General features: G+C 37.5%; 1 pseudogene; it reads left to right on the forward strand.

The window, feature by feature from the left end:
• The first annotated feature begins 520 nt into the window (after positions 1 to 520).
• LOC119506005 lies at positions 521 to 2,871 on the forward strand (annotated as a pseudogene).
• The last annotated feature ends 9,202 nt before the right edge of the window (positions 2,872 to 12,073 follow it).

A 12,073-nucleotide genomic window follows, 5' to 3' on the forward strand; every position in this document is an offset into this window, starting at 1 on the left:
GTATGCTATCCTTATGACTCACATGTTTGCTTGATTGATTACTTGGATATAAAATGAAATGTGTGGCTATAGAAATGAGAGAATCAGGTGGATTAAAAATTGTTGGCTGGCTCAAATGGATATAATTTATCTTTATCTAAATATGAAAGTAGAAAATCTATTGAAAAATTTAGGTGGTGTGGAGCTTGGAATGACTGGGAGGGGGTGTGGTCACCCAACTCCTTATTTTTCCCCATTTGCACCAATGGCTCCAAGACTTCTCTTTTATGCGACCTGACTGAATAAGATGCTGGTGTTTAGGGCACTATGTCAATTCCTCTGAATTTGTCTGTGTATCTTCTAAAATAAAATGGTATTAGGGTAATTTCATCTCACTGGCTAACAAGGAATGAATGATGGAAAGTAGTGGGATTACTAGTCTCAGAGTTAATCCCATCTTCCTTTATCTCCTTCATCCTAATAGACAATATAGGAAAGTATAGCAATTCCAATATTCCTGCATGAACTATGGATAGACAGCATGGCTGTGGTGAAGTCTCCCATATGGAACACCAATCTGAGTAAAGAGAGGTAATAAATGGAATGAAGAAAAGAGGGACATTGTATCAGCACATGAATGAGAAATGTTGCTAGAGAAATATCCTGTTAGTTTTTTTCTCACAGTACCATTTCAGTGCAGGAAAATACACTGCTGTGCTGTTATTCTCAGATATGATGCTAAAGAAAAACTGTCCCCAGACTTTATTCCCTATAAGAAAAATTGGTTTTAAGCCTACTTATGCAATTTTTTAACTCCCTTCTATGTTATTTGGAGAAAATACATCACCTATCATCATTTAATCACCAGTCTCAATAGTAGCTGTTTGATATTGACTGGGTTATTTTTTGGTTATGCCCACTATACTTGTTCTTTCAGAGACTTCTAAGTACCCCTACCTTTGGATCACACTTGCCATTTTGTTACTGATGGTGGTCTGCTGAAATATTGAGTTGTTTGATATAATGTTAAGACAACCACCTGAGTATGAAAGGACACACATCACTTCTGCTTGCCTCGCTTAGCAGCATTGCTCTCTATTCCTCCTTTGAATACTCAGTATGAAAAATGTGGTTGGAACCTTATATGAGCAGGTATCTACAGAATCAGACTGTGTGAGTTAATATTGGCATGCTATGGTGGCTACATATAATTCATATTGACAGCTAACATAATAGAAGGGCAATTATTGAAGCCTTATGAGATATTCAGATGTAACTCTACCAAATAAGAGAATAATGTTCTCAGTTAATAATTTCCACCAGGGAGCTCTAGGGAGCAGCCAGAAGCTGAAAGTCAACAGAAGCCGGAAGAGAAAGGGGAAGCCAGGAGAGGCTACCGTATGCATTTCCACGTGACAGAAAAGCCAAAGTCGAAGGATCACCTGCAGTCAGCCCCAGAACATCACAGTCTATTGGGAGAAAGCATTACCTTGGTGATGACTTGATTTGGACTTTGCCTAGCCTCAGAACTGTAGGTAACAAATCACATTAGCCAAAAAAAAAAAAAAAAAAAAAAAAAAAAAAATTAGTGTTTTCTTCAGTAACAAACAAAATGAATGTTTCCATGCCGTTACACATCCTCACCAGCATTTCAGAAAAGGCCCTTTAAGCACCCCTTTCTAACATTAATCACTTCATCTTTCACTCAAGTACTCATCCCAGATAAGGAATCCCATCTGCTCAGCCAGTTAATTTTCCTGGACTCCACTGTACAAAGTGGCTGCTGCTGTCAATTGGTTTAAAGGAAAAATTATGTGTACAAACAACATTAAAAGAATGAACAGAAGGATTTCTGATAAAGAACAATGATTTGTGGATAAATTTTACGCTGCTTTAATCCAAGGACAAAGGGCCTGCTTAGCAGAGTCCGTAACTCTTATAGAATCAACTCATGAAAGGAAAAGATAGTTAGCCCAGGTGCTTCTTCAGAAAGTATTAATCTACCACAGAGATCAAGAACAATTAAAAGAAAACCATTAGCATTTTGAGGGGGATTCTCTGACCCTCCTGGTGCTGGAAAATCAACATTTATAGAATATTTTGAAAAAAAACTTGAGAGGGGGCATAAATTATCTGCGCTAGCTGTGAACACTTCTTGTACTAGTGGTGGCTCACTTTTAGGTGATAAAACCTGAATAATTGAGTTATCAAGAGATACAAATGCATACATCAGGCCATCTCTTACTAGAGTGACTTAAGGAGGTGGAAAAAGGATCACAAATGAAGCATTCTGTTGTGTGAAGGCAAGGGATGTGACATTCTCCTTAAAACTGTAGGTGTGGGCCAATCAGAGTTTGCTGTTGCTGACATGGTTGACATGTGCATTTCATTATTGCCACCAAGAGGAGAAGAAAAAGAGTGGGTTAACAAAAGGGGTACAATTGAGATGGCAGATCTGATGCCCATACCTAAATCTGATGGAGGCTTGACTATGGCAGCTCAAAGGATACAAGCAGAGTATATGAGTGCACTGAAATTACTCCACAAATGTTCAGAAGTCCTGAGATCAAAGGTAATTTGTATTTCTTCTGGAGATGGAGAGGGAATGGCTGAAATGTGGGATAAAATGAAAGAATTCTGGGACCTGATGCTTACCAGTTGGGAGTTCACTGCCAAATGACAGAAGCAGTGGAAAGTTTAGATATGGAAGCTCATCCAGGAATATGGACTAGAATATTTCAAGTCCTATTCCACAGAAGGGGAAGATAGCCCTTTCCTGGAAAAAAAAAAAAAAAAAAGTTCTCAATTAGTTCCTGTTTCCAGGACCAGCAACAGAATTCTTGCTGGAAGCTTTTAAAAACAGAGACTAATGAAACTAATTCTGTACAATAATTTTATATATAATTTCATAATATTCTAATATTAAAAATCACCTATAATGCTTATGTTTTCAATAATCTCATTAATTTCCTTTCAGAATTTCAGTAATCTTTTTTTTGATGCCTTTGGCTTCCTTATTTGTGAGCCATGTTTGAAAATCTGAAGGAAGTTAGATACAATGGCAAAGGTTAGGGAGTACGACAATATTTGTAAGGTACCTGTTGTGTGCTACTGATGCTATTTATTTCTATTATGCCCTGGTGGGATAGCTTGTAGGATAGTTTCTTCTATCCTCTCAGTCAGGAGCAGAGAAGCTGAGGACAGGAAAATGCCCCATAAAATGCTTTCTTTAATTCTGTATTCTCTGATATTCCAGAGAAAACACAAGCAAGAGTGTCCATATTTTTGAAGTCTTACTTGAGGCCAGAGCACTACACAGCGGGCTTCTAAGAGCATAAAATAGCAATTGACATTTAGTATACCAAACTATTCTAGCTGAAATGGCCATGCATGCAAGTAGCAAAACTACTAGAATGATGTAATGATATGAGCAGAACACAATTTTCAAGTCTACTTGTCTGGCCTGTGGAACCCTCTCCCTGCAGATAGACAGGAAAGCCAAAAGGGAACTCGGGAAATCAGCAGCAAATAATGCTGACCCATTAATCCCTAAGAATTGGAGAAAACCTCCAAAAGACCCAAGTGAGATCAGAATGATTCAAGGGTTATTTGGTTTGAATATTATCAGAGGCTTTTCCTTTTCTTCTTCCTTGGCCATTTCACTTCATGTTAGCAGTCTACCTTATTCCTGATGGTGAGGGGTAAGCTTGTCATGCAGAGAGAGCATGGCAGAGTAATCAAGAGCTTAGACTCTGGAATTGGACTGTATGTTTAAACTTTAAATCCAAGCTAATCACTTATTAGCCAAGTAAGCTTGGTTAAGTAACCTAAGCTCTCTAAGCTCACATTTCCTCCCCAGTAAAATAGAATTGGCGTATCAACTACATAGGTTTAATGAGGATTAGATGAGACAACTAAGGAAATATCATTTAATCATGCTGTTACATAGGATATACTCGAAAGCTGCTTTCTATTATTGTATATTAAAGTTATGTTAAACCTTATATATACAATTTCAGTTTTCTCCCCCCCAAAAATAATTTCCCCCAGGGATACAACATCGCTGCTGCTTTAAAAATGCTTTAATTGGACTCATGTAGCAAGTATGCAGTGGCAGCAATATTGGTGATAAGTAACACTAACTGCAAAGTCTTAGATACCTTAGAAACTGGAATGAGTGTGTCAAGAATATTTTATTGTTCTGGTCATTGACTTCTGTGGTTAGCATGTCTTCTTAACTCAGCTAAGAGCACTAGAGAGAATTTTATAGAAAACTGGTAGGGCATGGCAATTTCCCAATTACCAAACTGCACTGTTTATCACTCTAAAAGATACAGGTAAAGGACATTAACAGGACAACTAGCAACCTCAGCCATTGATGCCAAGTCTTTCCTAAGATTTTAAACTGAATTTTGAGGATATACCATTTAACTTAAGTGTTAAAGGATGAGTAGAAATTAAATTGTGGATTTTGAAAAAATTTAAGTCAAATGAGCTGCATATAAAAAATGTATTTTTTTCAATGATAAACAAACTGTAAGATGTTCTGAATTAATGTATTTTTATGAATCAGCTTAACCTCAAAACAAATACACACCAAGTTATACAATGAATCTATTCAATCCTAGGCTTTCCTGGAGTAATTATTTTGTCCCAATACCTGTTAGCCTCTGATATATTTTGCCACACCTCTTTTACACAACACCCCCATTTTCCCACTCTCTCCATTTAATTGCACCAAAGAAACAAGATACTTCTTCGAAGTGATGGGAGGGAAAATATTTGTTATTGATTGGTATTGATCTTAGAACTGGAATAAGATGATTGCTTTCTCAAGCATTATTCTCTCAAATAACAAACTGAATAATTGGTCATGAAGCATTTGCATAGGCAAAGAATAATGAGAGGTTATGTAAGCTTAACAGCTGAATGTGTTCCAGAATAACTCCTTCTGGGTTTCAAGGAAAGTTCAACAGAAATACGTCCAGTGGAGTACACAGAACAGAGGTACAAAAATTCAAAAGAAGACTTTACAAAGAAATAGAAGATAGTTTCCAAAAAGCATAATATTGTTGAAATTACATATATTTAATTAGGCCAAGCAAAATCAAATAATTAATAACCATAACAGAAAGTTCAACATCCAAAGGCAAGAGGAGATAATTATGCCATACACACTCTCTCTCTTCTCTCTTTGGATTTTCTTTTAATTTCTGAAATTGTATATTTTATTTTATCAGATTGTGTGTGTGTGTATTCATCTGTTTGTGTGCACATGTATTAGTTTTCTATTGCTGCATAACAACTTACACCAAAACTTACTAAATCAACATGTTTATTTGCTTTACTACTTCACAGTTTCTGTGGGTCACAAATATGGAACAGTTTAAATGGATGTTCTGCTTCATGGACTCAAAAGAGAGAAATCAAGATGTTGTCAGGCTGTATTCTGAAGGATCAACTAGGGAAGTATCTGCTCCAAAGCTAAATTACTTGGTTTGGGCAAGATTCAGTTCCTTGAGCTACTGGTTTTAGGACTGTAGTTTCTTGCTGGCTTTTAGCCAGAAGACACCCTCAGTACCTTTCCATATGGCCCTCTCCAACAAAGAAGTTTTCTTCATCAAAATGTGAATGTTGAGTAAGCAGTAGAGAGTTGATGATGACAAGTTGGAAGCCATAATAGTTTGCAACCTGATCACAGAACTGACATCTCCTCAACATTGCAGTATTATGCTTTTCATTAGCAGGTTATTCAAGGGGAGGGATTTATACAAGGTCCTGAATACCAGAAGGTGGAGCTCATTGGTGACCATTTTAAAGCCTACAAACCACAAGCTATGTGCTGAGTTATCTTGCTTAATGAATTCTCACTACAATCTGTTAGGTTTTCGCATTTGTTTATATTGGTCTCTGCCTTTATTTTACTTTTCTTAATTGACATTAAAAATAAAAGCCTGAGTAGGATCTAAGATGGTGGAATAGAGAGGAGTGGAAGCTAGTTAGTGCCCCTGAAACAACTGAAAAAAAACAGAAACAACTAGTAAATAATTCAGAATAACTGAGGGGGGGACAAACATGACCATCCACTCATCATACACCAACCTGAATTGAGAGGAATGCTCAAGATCACAGCATAAAATCTGGAAGCAAAAACTGCAGATCTAAGCAGGGAGACCCCTCCCCCACAGCCCGAGCTGCAAAGCCTCGAGAGCTAGAGAGAAGCTCTCTCCCAGCAAGTGAACATAGCTCAGCTGAGCTCCAACTGGGGTTTTAATTAGCGAGTGTGAACTGCTCACTATGAGCTATGAATACCCAGCAAGCAGACAGAGGCTTTAGGTGACGACTAACCTTGGAGAGCCAGAGGGTCGCCATGGACTAGCCCTGAAGGGGACTTTCTGTTCTTTTTTCGGCTCAGTGGAGAAAGCCTCACCCATTTTCAGTTCCCAGTGCTCTGACCCAGACAAGGGTAAAGATAGCACAGGCAGAGAGAGACCATTGAAATGCTAATGGCCTCCCCCTTTGGGGTCTATCTTCTCTAAGAGGGAAGGGGTGGGTCCCAGCTCTATTACCTGCCATCCATTCAGAACTAGACCCCAGAGCCTGGGGGAAAATAGGCACAGGCCACACCTCCTTATACCAGTCTGGAATTACAGGCTGACAGATGCCACCTGCTGGGCATAAAAGCACAGTGACCTGAAGCATCACAGGGTGTACAATTTTTCTAAGACACACCCTCAGGGAAACTGGATACTGAATATTTCTTACTTCTGGGGCCTGAGCACATTCTGGACTGGAAAAACCTGATTGGGAAAACCAAGGAAACCATGCCTAGACAACAGAAAACTACAACCTACACTAGGAAAAACGAAGTCATGACCCAGTCAAAGGAAGAAACTTACACTTCAACTGAGATACAGGAATTAAAACAACAGATAATAAGCCAATTCAGAAAGTTTAGGGAAGATATGGTGAAAGAGCTGAACCATATAATGAAAACACTGGATGTACATAAAGTTTGAAAAATCAACTGGCAGAATCTATGGAAATGAGAGGCACAACACAAGAGATGAAAGACACAATGAAAAATACAACAGAATATCTCATGAGGCAGAAGAAAACACTCAGGAACTGGAGAACAAGGCACCTGAAAGCCTACACCCAAAAGAACAGATAGAGAAAAGAATGGAAAAATATGAGTCACTGGGAACATAAGGACAAAATGAAAAGCAAAAATGTACATGTCATTGGTGTCGCAGAAGGACAAGAGAAGGGAAAAGGGGCAGAAGCAATAATAGAGGAAATAATCAATGAAAATTTCCCATTTCTTGCAAAAGACATAAAATTACAGATCCAAGAAGTGCAGTGTGTCCCAAACACAATAGATCTGAATAGGCCTACACCAAGACACTTAATAATCAGATTATCAAACATCAAAAGATAAAGAGAGAATCCTGAAAGCAGCAAGAGAAAAGCAATCTATCACATACAAAGGAAGCTTGATAAGACTCTGTGTGGATTTCTCAAAGAGAAACCAAGGAGACAGGAAGGAAGTGGGGTAATATATTTAAGGGACTGAAAGAGAAAAACAATCAACCAGGAATCCTATATCTGGAAAAACTACCCTTCACATATGAGGGAGAGCCTAAAATATTCTCTGAGAAACAAACAATGACAGAGTTGTGAATAGGGTACTTGCTCAACAGGAAACACTAAAGGAAGCACTGCAGACAGAAAGGAAAAGACAAGAATGAGAGGTTTGGAAAACAATTTTGGGAGATAGTGGCACAGCAATGTAAGTACACTGAACAAATATGACTGTGAATATGGCTGAAAGAGGAAGGCTGGGATGATGTGGGTCACCAGAACAAAAGATGAATGATAGAGACTGGGACTGTGTAACTCAGGGAAACCTAGGGTGCTCAACAATTGTAATCAAAGGTACAAATATGTTTTTACATGAGGTAGAACAAATGAATGTCAACATTGCAAGGTGTTAAAAATAGGGTGGGATTGGGGGAAATACAATTAATGCAAACTAGAGACTATAATTAACAGAAATATTGTATTATGTTTCCTTTAATATACAAAGGCAATATACAAAAGTTAAATGCATATAGGGGTGGGGAATGGGACTCCTGGCATTGGTGATGTTGTCTGACTCTTTTAATTCTACTTTAGTTTAGTGCTATCTTTCCTTTTGTCGCTTTCTAGCTATCAAGTTTTGTTTTTTTGTTTTTGTTTTTCTTTCTCTTTTCTTTTCTTTTGCCTCTCTGCCTTCTTTGACTCTTCCTCCATCTTTGTGGAAGAAATGGAGATGTCCTTATATAGAGAGTGGCGATGGTGCTCAATACATAAATATGTGACTATATAGGGAATCAACAATTGTTTACTTAGGACAGAATGTATGGTGTGTGAACAAAACCATCTTAAAAGAAATGGGTTGATGAAGAAACCTTGAGGGTGCTATATTGAGTGAAATAAGGCAGACACATAAAGGCAAATGTTGCAGGGTCTCACTGATATGAACTAATTATAATATGTAAACTCATAGACATGAAATATAAGTTACCAGGGTATAGAAATTAGGCTAAAGAATGGGGAGCAGTTGCTTATTATGAGCAGAATGTTCAACTAGGTGAACTTAAATATTTGGAAATGGACATGGGTGATGGTAGCATGTTATTGTGTGAATAACCAACAGTGCTGAAAGGTGCGTGAATGTGGTGGAAAGGGTAAGCTCAGAGTCACACATGTCGCCAGAAGGAAAGTTGGAGGTTAAAAGATGGGAATGTATAAAACAGTGAATCCCTGTTCCCTACCCCCATCCCAGCCCCTTGTAACCTATCTTCTAGATTCTGACTCTGTGAGTTTGCATATTATAATTGTTTCACATCAGTGAGATCATGCAATATTTGTCTTTTTGTGTTTGGCTTCACTCAATATGACATCTTCTAGTTTCATCCATGTTGTTGCATGTATCAGAACTTCATTCCATTTTAGGGCTAAATAAAATTCCATTGTGTTTATATACTACATTTTGTTTATCCACTCATCAGTTGAGGGACGCTGGGTTGCTTCCATCTTTTGGCAGTAATGCCACTGTGAACATCCGAGTGCAACTATCTGTTCTAGTCCCTGATTCAATTCTTTTGGATATATACTTAGAAGTGAGATTGTCAGCACATAGGAAACTGTACATTTAACTTGCTGAGGAGCTGCCATGAACATGATTCACCTCTTTACATTGATAAAATAGTCTTGTTATATGTATGGTTTCCAATATTTGCTGTTGGGATTAAATAAGAAATTAAAGGAGCATCCAGTTAAGAAATTGCAAGAATCATGCAAATGAGCCATAAACCATTAGCCAGCATTATTTACTTAAAAATCTCATATTTATGGGAAACATTTTGCAATTCTAGAAGGTGATCATAAATGTATCTTTCCTATGTGCTCAGATGGTACCATATAGGAATTTCTATCATGAAATCATTAGACTGAAGCTGTTTCTGATGGCCTGAAATATATTCTCATGTTGAAACAATTGCAAGGAATATGCACTTGTCAAGCCAATTGTCACAAATACAGAAAAGGCTAATAACTACGTAAAAATTCCCATTACTTTCATGGATATTTTACAACAAGAACATTCAGATTGCCTTAGTTGGGTCAGAATTCTACATCAATTCTGTATCAATGGTGTAGCATGCTGTATCATTACAGAGTGACTTGCTAAGAGCAGAAATTTCTTCTCTAGAGCCATCTGGTATTGATTTTGAAGCTGTGTCTCTTAAATTCTCACTCATCAGGAATAAAAACAAAACTAAATAATGATAATAATAAATAACATGGTGTTCTCTAAATATTGTGTTAAAATGTTAAACTAGAGTCATCTGTGAAATGACTATTCCTGTTTGGCAAGTAGGGTGTTTTCTATTACACACACACACACACACACACACACACACACACACACAGACATTTGGAAGTGTGTATGTTTAATTGTTTATCAAGGGCCTCAAAAAGATCACAAACAATCTATTCATTCCTCTCCCAGAAATCTGTTAGAGTGACGGTCTTAAAAAATATTTTGTACAAGGAATTGTATTGCAGTGCCATGGAAAAAATAAATTAGAAATACGACACAAGAATGATAATAATTATAAAATATCAATATATATTGAGCTTTTACTATGTGATTCACCCTTGTCTATATGTTGCTTTATATCAATTAATCCTGTCAACAACCTAATAAGTTAAATTCAATTATTATATGCATGCTGAAAATGAAGTAACTGAGCCTCAGAAGGCTTAGATAAATTACTCAAGCCTAGCGTATAATACATGCCATCAATACAAGAAATCATGACATTTTTAACCTTCATGAATTAGAGAATGCCAGTGTCACTTAGCGTGTATTGCAGAAGCCTTTAGTAATATACTTTATTGTAAAACAACAATTGAATATCTCTACACGTATGCAGATTTTTCATGACCCTTGCTTCAAAACTAAATGTGTAAGAAATATTCACTGTGTTTTTAAAATCAACCTATTCTCTGTCACCAGCTCCACCAGACAATGTGTTCAATGAACTTATTTTCAGTTATCCTTGGGACTTTCTGCTATCTCCAAGCAAGACTGGATGTAGGGGCCAGTGACTCATGCACCTGCACAGGCTTTCACATTCAGAAGTGTCTGCACTTGGAGTTTTATGCTCTGTAGTTGCAGTCTTCCCATTATTAGAAATTTTATCAATGAATTTGTATTTTCATGAGTGATATCTGATGAGATAATAGAGCATGGTTCAGGGGCTTTAAGCCTCATCCCACTCACAGTCTGCCGCCTGTTCTCCAAAGCCCTAGCACCCTAGATCCCACCTGGCCACGCCTCAGTGCCCTTGTCCAGTGACCTCTCCCTGTATGTGCTGACATCTAGAGTGGGGCATGGCAGCAGCAGTCCCTGCCCCCTTATGGCAGTGCAAAGGCTGACTTGGGGACAATTAAGAGGATTTGAATCTTCTTACTAAACCAGTGCACCTGAGCATAAAGGTTGCTTGCTATAATTACATGTGAAAGTATGCAGTGGCCATAAATCTGTGAATGGTGTGATTTCTCCAAATACACCAACAAACACTGGCAAGGAACCATGTTTCCCTAACACAGATGCACACTTTATGTAGAAAAACTCCACGGAGGAAGGACCAGAGTCCAAAGAAAGATCCCAGCTGCCAGCAAGTGTCCTCAGCCATTTTTATGACCAATATGTCATCTTAAAAGTGAGGTTTTCTCTTTAATACATCATGTTTCTTCCAGCTTTATCACTCTGTGACTGTTTTGGTTTAAGAAATAGAAGTGTGAGGAGAGAATGAGATTAACTTCAGTTTGTCTTTTCTAAAAGTTCATTCTAGATACAACAGCTGCATTAAGCCAGTATGTCTCAAGGATTTCAAAATTATATATATATAAATTAAACACACTATTGAGAAAAATATTTATCTCCTATTTACTTTCGTGTTTCCATGTACTTTGTAATATTTACCAGGGAAAAATTTATTTATTTATTTATTTATTTATGCTGTACCTACCATAGAATATTGCTCTGTAGTCAACAAATTCTTGTTAAATTTTAACATTTTTTAATACTATGACATTTTCTCTCTCTCTCCAAAATTAATTCAACCTTACTCATTTACTTCTTTGTCTAAATTAAGATTTCATTTTTTTAAATACTTCCGGTTCTTTCTCCTTCATTAACAACACCCACGCTTTATCATTTAAACACAGACATGCACATGCTCCCCCCCACACACACACACGCACACTCAGAAACCTTAATTGAAATATAGAAAGCTTGTGTGGGAAGGGCAGAATGGTAGGAGGGAGATCAATATATCTCATTTGGCCAGGTTAAGCTTGATATGTCTGTTGCATATTCAAGTGGAAAAGACCAAGCTGTTGTATAAAATACTCTGGGACTTAGGGTAGGAGGTGCAGTTAGTGATAGAAGTGGGAGTTATCAAAGAATATTTTACGGAAACACTGAGATAGAATTATTTTCTCTGGGGAGGTTGCACAGTTGAAGAAGTGAAGAGAA

Source organism: Choloepus didactylus, chromosome 11 (genome assembly GCF_015220235.1).
Source record: "Choloepus didactylus isolate mChoDid1 chromosome 11, mChoDid1.pri, whole genome shotgun sequence".
Classification (NCBI taxonomy): domain Eukaryota; kingdom Metazoa; phylum Chordata; class Mammalia; order Pilosa; family Megalonychidae; genus Choloepus; species Choloepus didactylus.